The sequence below is a fragment of the Apostichopus japonicus genome, chromosome 9 (assembly GCF_037975245.1).
Source record: "Apostichopus japonicus isolate 1M-3 chromosome 9, ASM3797524v1, whole genome shotgun sequence".
NCBI lineage: Eukaryota > Metazoa > Echinodermata > Holothuroidea > Aspidochirotida > Stichopodidae > Apostichopus > Apostichopus japonicus.
In genome coordinates this window covers 37,140,027-37,148,664 of record NC_092569.1, presented here as the reverse complement: position 1 = coordinate 37,148,664, position 8,638 = coordinate 37,140,027, and the positions used below count along the sequence as shown (strand labels likewise).

At 37.7% G+C, this 8,638-nt stretch overlaps 1 protein-coding gene across 11 annotated transcripts in view; it reads left to right on the top strand.

Annotated features, from left to right (window-relative positions):
* The first annotated feature begins 3,842 nt into the window (after positions 1 to 3,842).
* LOC139974506 (probable 3',5'-cyclic phosphodiesterase pde-5) overlaps positions 3,843 to 8,638 on the top strand; it is a 137,938-nt gene continuing 133,142 nt past the window's right edge. For 9 of the 11 annotated variants that reach the window (XR_011795495.1, XR_011795496.1, XM_071981706.1 and 6 more), the window contains exon 1: positions 3,843 to 3,980. The gene's annotated coding sequence lies outside the window, so the exon portion shown is untranslated. Of the gene's footprint in view, positions 3,981 to 4,056; positions 4,206 to 8,638 lie in introns of those variants that run through there. The other 2 variants (XM_071981704.1, XM_071981698.1) reach the window with 2 other exon arrangements.

The window sequence follows — 8,638 nt, the reverse complement described above, 5'->3', positions numbered from 1 at the left end:
TGTTTTGTGTTTGTCTCTGCGTATTCGATCCACCATTAGTTGTTCATCGATTCACACACAATATTCATCGCTTTACAAGATATATGATAGAGCATACTGTTAGGAGCTGTCGTCTGGCATATCTTACCCACCACATGGTAGCCGATGCATACTGGTATAGGTGTTGTCGTCTGGCATATCTTACCCACCACATGGTAGCCGATGCATACTGGTATAGGTGTTGTCGTCTGGCATATCTTACCCACCACATGGTAGCCGATGCATACTGGTAGGAGCTGTCGTCTGGCATATCTTACCCAGCACATGGTAGCCGATGCATACTGGTATAGGTGTTGTCGTCTGGCATATCTTACCCACCACATGGTAGCCGATGCATACTGGTAGGAGCTGTTGTCTGGCATATCTTACCCACCACATGGTAGCCGATGCATACTGGTATAGGGGTTGTCGTATGGCATATCTTACCCACCACATGGTAGCCGATGCATACTGGTATAGGTGTTGTCGTCTGGCATATCTTACCCACCACATGGTAGCCGATGCATACTGGTATAGGGGTTGTGGTCTGGCATATCTTACCCACCACATGGTAGCTGACGGCTTGGTCCATCACGGTACTTGCAAATTTGCCTATTATGACCATTGAAATTGTGAGCAAGAAGAGGGACATGGCTAGCAGACTGACAAGGACATTTGCAAGGAATAATATCCACATTTAACCTAACAATGCTTTAAATCAGATACAATCCTCCTTAATTTACATTATCAATTCTTGAATCCATCTTCTTTAACATACAATTAGCAAGCAATGATGATTTAAAAAAAAAAGGCCAAACCAATCACTTCATTAGGTCATTTCAGTTTGGTACTTCTCCAGAAAAAAGTGTAACCTTTTGAGTAAATGTACACCATCGTTGTAGACCTAAACTGGGTTGTGTGGAACTGCCAGGGTGTTGGAATTGTCCGTTCTTTATTCATGCAGGTTTATAGAAACTGGATTATCAAACGAAACCCAGTTATCATTGATGAACCTGGAAAGTCAACAATTAAGAATACTTCAAGGGTCAAGCTTGAGGTACAATTTTAGTCTTAATATGTCCTTGTTAAGAACTACGAAAACTAATAACTCTAACTCAAAACGAACTAAATAAGTAATAAAAAAAAACTTCCGAAATCCTTTCAAACTTGCAAGAATCCCAGGTGCACCATATAACCACCACCTTCAACAAACGGTCACTTTTCATTTACGAGAAGAAGCACTTTTAACATGTCAATGGAAAAGAGTACTTTCCATAAATAACAATATAAGGACAACTGTTCACAAAAGTAGAGGCACGTATTGCTATGTCTTACGTGTAATGACAGATTTGCGGATTGTTTACATCATGACTAATGAACTGAAACATATTCTTTGTTTTTCTTTATAATGTACACACCACTTCCAATAGCAAGACATATTTATACTTTCTAAAACAAAAATAGATCAAGCATTGCCCTGTATATATTGACAGCTAAGCAGATTGTTCCAATTGTGTCATCCAAGGACAAATAAAGAAGGTTATCAAAGGAAAGTGATGATGATATCTATGGCTCGAGAAATCGGAATTTATTACGTACAATATATATATATATATATAGATATATATATATATATTTACTAGCGAAATACATATATACCGGTACATGGTTTACTTCAAAAATACATTTGAGAAATATTTATATAGGCCTATATGGTTAAACATATATATTCTCTGAAAATTATTTTTATTCTCATAATATATATTTATACATTCTGCATGCGTACAGAAAATATTTCTAATAGCAAGTATTTATTCTTTGCAAAATATATATTCTCTTACAGTAAATATTCTGTAAAAATATATATTCTCTAGGGCACAAAATATATTTTTTTCTATGCCAAGAGTATATTTATTCTCTAAGAGAAAATATATGTTTGGAAGGTTGCAGAGATGAGTCAATGTAGATACCTAGATCTCTTTCAACAAAGACCTCCTGTAACTAAACTTGTAGGTACACTTTTGGTTTCTACTACCAATAGTCTTGTTAACTTAAGAAGTTTAATTCGCAAGTTTAATTGCAATCATTATCATGGGCGGCGATCCTGGGGGGGATGGGGGGGGGGGATATATCCCCCCATGAAAATGGGTGGAGGGGATGTAACACACCATATCCCCCCCACCAAATGCCAGGAATAAGAATATTTTCATGCCTTCATTTATGCATCATCGTGAATGTACGGCTCTTTTTAGCTTCATTTCTCGCCTATACCATAAACGCAGTGCGATCTTTTCAAATAAACCGTCTTTATAAAGCAAGAATAGTTGACTGTAGGCTTCATTGGCCCTATAACAACAAAATGTATTATTGCGCCCACGGTATTGATATAGTACATATATGCACCCTCATAGTATTCATATAGGCCCTATAGTAGGCCTACACACGTACATGTTCCCTCGAACAGCTGAGAATCTCATGTTACCAGGGTAATGCTTAATTAGGGGCGTCGGAGCGGTTCGCCGGACCAATATTCACGGCGCAAAAAAAAAAAAGGAGAAAAAGTAGCACTAAGAAGAAAAAAAGGCAAAAAATAAAGAACCAAAATGAAAACATACTTCAAAATGTGTTTCAGAAGATTAATCGGGTACAAAAACAGACAAGGGAGAATGCACAGAAGAAAAGCTCGGGAAGTGCCATTTCCTGCAATCTGGGAAGCATTTTTTCAAAATTTTCTCCATTACGCTACGCGCCAACCAAAGGTGGCGCGTAGCGTAGTTTGACCTTCCAAACGTCCCCCACCCCCCCGATGATTATGGTAGATGGCCACACTCTGATCTTCCGTACCAATCCCAAATAGCTTCCTACGCCCCTGTTAATACACGTATGTTTCACCTGGATGCCCTAGCAATCGGTACATAGGAATGTAACTATGTGTAATTGTGTATTGCATGTGTATAGGCCTATAATAGCCTGCATGAGGCCATTTTCTTCATCGAATAATATAAAGAGCTCTCGAACATTTTAACGTAGCGCCTGAAACAAGATTGACAGGGGCAATTTTCCCAAAATAACACCCGAAATTAAAAAAAAAGTATTTTGGATCCTGATTATGAGATATTTCGGACATGAAATCCCTATTTTAAAGTTGGGTATATGCCGCTTGGAAACCTCGGCAAGTGCCGTTTCCGGCCATCTAGAGGGTCTGTAAATCCCAAAATTTTCTTGTACGCTTCGCGCCAACTCATGGTGGACGCTTAGATAGTCAACAAGGTCATATCCCCCCCACTCGGAAGTACGGATCGCCGCCCATGATCATTATTATAGTTACTGTCATTTAGCGTTTAAGACATCTGTGATGCAATACTTTTGCATGTAAAGGAAACCTCCAAAAGAGGAATGAAGGTTTTTTTTCTCGAAAACACTGCTTATCGAAAACATAATTCTTCGATAAACTCGGTTTATCAGGCGAAGATAGAGTTCTTCGATAAATTCAGTTTATCGAGCAAAAAACAGGATCAAGATAAACTTTGTTTTCCTCTCGATAAACTGGATTTTTCGAAAATCGTGTTTATGATCGCAAAACTTAGTTTTCGATCGAAGGATAAACCGAGAGTATCGAAAAACAATGTTTTTCGCTCAATAAAGTTGATTGAAAACCTTGTTTTTGCGTACGAAAAGCTCCGTTTTTCGCTCCATAACCCGATTTTATCGGCGATAAACTGATTCTTTCGAATTATTACACATCAGATTGCCGTAACCGGTTCCAGTTTCTATAATTTTCTGACATAGCGCCACTACCATTTTCTCATCTGGCCTGATATGAGTAACTAGCTTTCAATCCTTTTCTATTTCTGGTCAACTTACGAATGTTTTAGCCAAAACAAGTTACTTGGAAACACAACGCAACAAATCAGTAGTCGTTGATTAGCTTACAAATTTAGCGAAATTCTCGAGGATTAAAGGTACGTGTTCATTTGCGTAATTGCTTCGTATTTAGGTAAACGATTTCATATTGGTACAAATGTTGAATACTAAATCTCAAATGTTACTTGTTAGACTACTTTCAACTAAAAAATCAACTGTGGTGTAACTGACTGTAACTGTTAGGCGTATTATCCCCGAACCTAAGGTCTTTACCCACACAGAGCAGTAGCCTGGCAGTGGCATCCAAAAAAGTAGGCTAAAAGGTATGGTATGACTTTGTCTTACACCAAGCTATATACAGAAGATTTGAGTCTAAAATTAGGCGTAGGATAGGACGAGGACCTCTTGTCAAAAATAAATAGAAATTTATAATGTTTAATTGGAATCTAACATGAATTTTGCCCCCTGTGATCCAAGTTTGACAATCCATGTGCCCTACAGTACTTTTCCAAGTACCCTTGTACGTAGAACACTATCAACACACCTAAGCGGCTCTTTATACAGCTGGTCTGATATCTGAAAGATCGCAAATGAGCCTACCATGGTTGCAGCTCTTAAAAGCTCATAGTAAGTAATTTCTTAAGCATTTTTCCTATCACTTGAAAGTTTACCTGTCACCTCAAACATGGTAATGTTTCGACTAGTATTTGTACCAGTACCATCCAAGGTACTACTGTACATATCATTCTGGGACCGATACAATCTTGTTGCTCACATTTACCTGTTCTGAAATTATGACCCAGTTCTGAGATGTCTACTTGATTCATTTAAATGTGAATTTGACTTTTACGTTGTTAACGTTACTCAGGCTGCTATTTTTGCCAGTATTATGTTTTCCACACTTACTACCAACCAGGGTGAGAATTAAAAAAAAATTGAGGGGGGCTATTTGTGACTAAAAAAGATCCACTGCCAATGCCTGTGCTGGGTCTATTTGTTTATTTGCGAGGGCTATTTTATAGTAATATATTAAATAACATTGTAACTACCTGCAAACTGCATTCACTAAATATTCACTTCTAAAAGAACACAATTAACCCAATTGATCAACACATACTTTCAATCAACCCTTTCAATTTGTATTTAAAAACTTGCTCAGGCATGTACTATACAGTAGGTTGGTGTGTGTGAGTCCTAAGCCTATGCAGTCCCTCCCTGCAACTTTGAGCTGCTACTCGAATATATAGTACATTTTCCCAATCATTTATCTTGTGTTTTAGCAGCAGAATGGGACAGGCAAAATGGCACAATTACTTAAACACTGTTTAAATCAAAGGGGCGATTCCATGGTAACTCGCATTACACTTTTTCCTGTTTTTTTATAATCCAAGTGCTGTGGCTTGAATATGGGTTAGTGTAACTCCTCAATTTTCGTGTGGTGTTATATCCAACATTCATAGCTACAATATGAAATTATCAAGAATTATAATTCTGTTCGCCTTAATGTATGCAGTTGGAAGTCTGACCCCGTGACCTCGAAGAATGATCAACGATCACGCATATCATTAAATTTGAATTTGCCCGCATTTAACGTAAAGTCGGTCCTACGTTTCACTCACAGAATTTACAGACATTGATAGTTTACAACTTACCGGAACCTCACAGAATGGATTAAAAGTAATTCCAATGTATGGTAGGGCAAAGATACCCGAGAAAAAATCAACGAAAACCTATGAAACAACGATTGCAATCCAACTTCGTCCTCACACATGTATTCCTAACTGACACAAAATAGGTCAAAACGAACCAACGAAAGAGAGTTACAGCAAAAAAGTTCCCCCATTTGTGGATCTTGTACTCTCCTACATGATGCTGTAAAGTTTCGGTGAAATGGTTGTCTAAGACGGCCAGTCACAAAACGATTACCTCGACTCGGCGATTTTGTTGCTGTCGCCGCCATTTTGAAATTAGGTAGACTTTCGCCAAGCCGTTTTCATGCTATGGGCTACTACCGACAAGACTTCATTCAAATCGTTTTCAATGTAGTGGGACCCATTCCTTTAGTGTACGGTCTCTTAGGAATGTTAGGTTTTGTGGCGTGAAATTAAGTAATTTAAGTTGTGCTAAGGTTTGGAAGAAATTTTGTCCCAAATTCTAATATATGATTAGGTAAAATCTGAAGTTACTGAGAGCTGCGTATGGGAGGGGTAAGAGAGACAAAATGGGGGAGGGGGCAAGGGAGATGGTGTTTCCTTTCTAGCTAAATTAATGGTGGTAACTATTAAGGTAACACAAATTTTCCTGAGTCTGTTGTCAAAACTGAAGGGGTCATACCACATGTCGAATATACAAAGGTAACATGGCCTAGGCCAAACCTTATTTCTAGTTGCTTTCTAAGGAACTTCCAACAATTCCGAATGATTTATACCTACAATACCAAATGATTTACACTTACCCACTTACCATAATTCCACAGTAGCCCTTACTCAGTGAGATTCTGCAAAGCTGGGTACTCATCTGTTGCTTATATTCATCAATAAATATCAGTTAACAGTTTTCCAGTCAATACCAATCCTTGTTTGGTTCATGTATCACACTACATAACCGCTTGCCAATATTGAAGTTAAGTACTGTGGCTTGGGTAGGGGTGTGTTGTTTAGGGGAGGGGTGTGGTGTTTTTATGGGTTTTGGGGAGGGAATGTGGTGCTTAGCGGATTTGGGGAAGGGTTTGGAGTTTCCCAGCTTTGGGATGGGTGTGGTGTTCACCAGCTTTGGGAAGAGTTAGGGTATTTTGGAGGGATGAGGTGGTTTTGCCAAATATGGGGACTTTAATTAAAAGCGGACTTTCAGTACACTGGACGTGTTTGGATACATTACGTTCTATTGATACTCGGACCAAATATTTTGAGTAGGGCTGTTTTCTTTTTCTTTTGCACATGCATAGTAGAACATAAGTCAACAGTGGAAATAGAATTGCCTGGTCTTTTATTGATTTTATAACTGTAACAATAAGGCACTTTAAGCAACAGAAAAAAGAAAACAAAAAACATTTGTGTGACACTCTCCATGAAAGAACATGTTTTAATGTCCTGTGAAATTATGGGCATGAAATATAAATTACTTCGATCACTTCAAAGTGAAATACTTTGTTCAAATGGAAGGAATAGCTTAACAAAATTTGAATACTTCTTGAAATGAAACACACTTCATACTGTGAAGACTTCATACAATAATATTGTCTGAAAAAAATCACACACAATGTCAAGTGCATTATGACTGGAAGGGGTATTTCAAGGTGGCATAGTGAAGGCATGACATAGCAAAAACAGTTCAGGTGGCAGGATGGATAGTTTTGTAACTTTGAAATGGTGAGATATACCTGTGACATATAGCATAAGATTAAAATTAAAAGACAAATATATAAAAGTAAAAGGTAAGAGTAGAAAGTAAATAAATAAGTCCAAACTTGACATATAACTTTAACAACCTGGTCTTCTTCAGAAATAGGAGCACCAATAGCAGCCCAACGATCCATACTTCCTTTCATATAATTCAAATTATTTCCAACTGACTTGCCCTCTGCCATTTCAGTTCTGAGGTACTTTTTCTTGAGCTGAATTTTGTTGGTTAGAGAATCCTTTTCGAACAGAGTATGCAAGGCATCCTAAGCATCACTAGGTTTCTCACTTGTTGTAATTAATTCCAGCTGACTAGATGCTATTGCAAGCACAATGGTGAAAAATGCCAGTTGTGTCTTTTTCAAGTTTGCACTCTTCTACTTCTCACATACAGTAACCCCCAACTTTCCTGAGCCATCCTCATAGCCCACAGGCCTTTTGCAAGAAACAAATGTCTCATCTGGAAATTCCATGTCAGCCAGTTCGAGCCTTCCATTTTGTTAATTTTCCACGTCATATCTTCTGTTGTTCCAGCCATATTGGTCAGTTGTCACGACTAAATTAACCAATTTAAGTATAGTAAGACGGGGTAAAAAAAAAACGTTTCCTTAAAGTTTAACATAAAACTCGTTAGGTAGATGCTTAGGTAGATATTTTAGCATTGTCAGTTGACAAGTGGGAATACCTTCCTAAATAGCCATAATAAAAATTTCAAACACAATGAGTAAAGGAGAAATTCCAGAAAAGGGGTGGTTTTTTTTTACCCCGGCTGTTCATCATTTTTGGGGTAAAAAAAAACCCTGCTGGGGTAAAAAAAAGTCCACACTGTTAAAACAACATACTACCAAAGAAAATGTGCAAAACCACCAGAAATATTTTCAGCACACTTTAGAAAAGCTTTATTTGGGCATTTTCAATCAAGTTCTGCATGAATTAACCTATTACCAAACGATAAACTCCCAGAAACAAACCCCACCTTCCGAGACTAAGCAAGATTCTATCAAGACTGCTTAATACCCCCTAAAACATTATTGACCATGTTTTATGAGTATTATTCTATATATTAGTATCACATCCAGCTGTGGGGTTGGGACTTAGGGTAGAGATTAATTTAGGACTCTAAAAATAACAAGATAACCATATACAGCAGACATATATTGTGTTAGGCTATAACACTAGGCTAACATAGAAATAACTTAGGTTAAGAACAGGCAACAGTTAGTTATAAAAAGGTAAATTATTATTTTGGTAGAAATTAGAGGAGCATAGATGTACTCCCTGTGTCAATCATATAGCAATTCTAACATTCTGTGATAAATATAAACCATTTTGGGAGGAAATTATGACTGGTCTTTTTT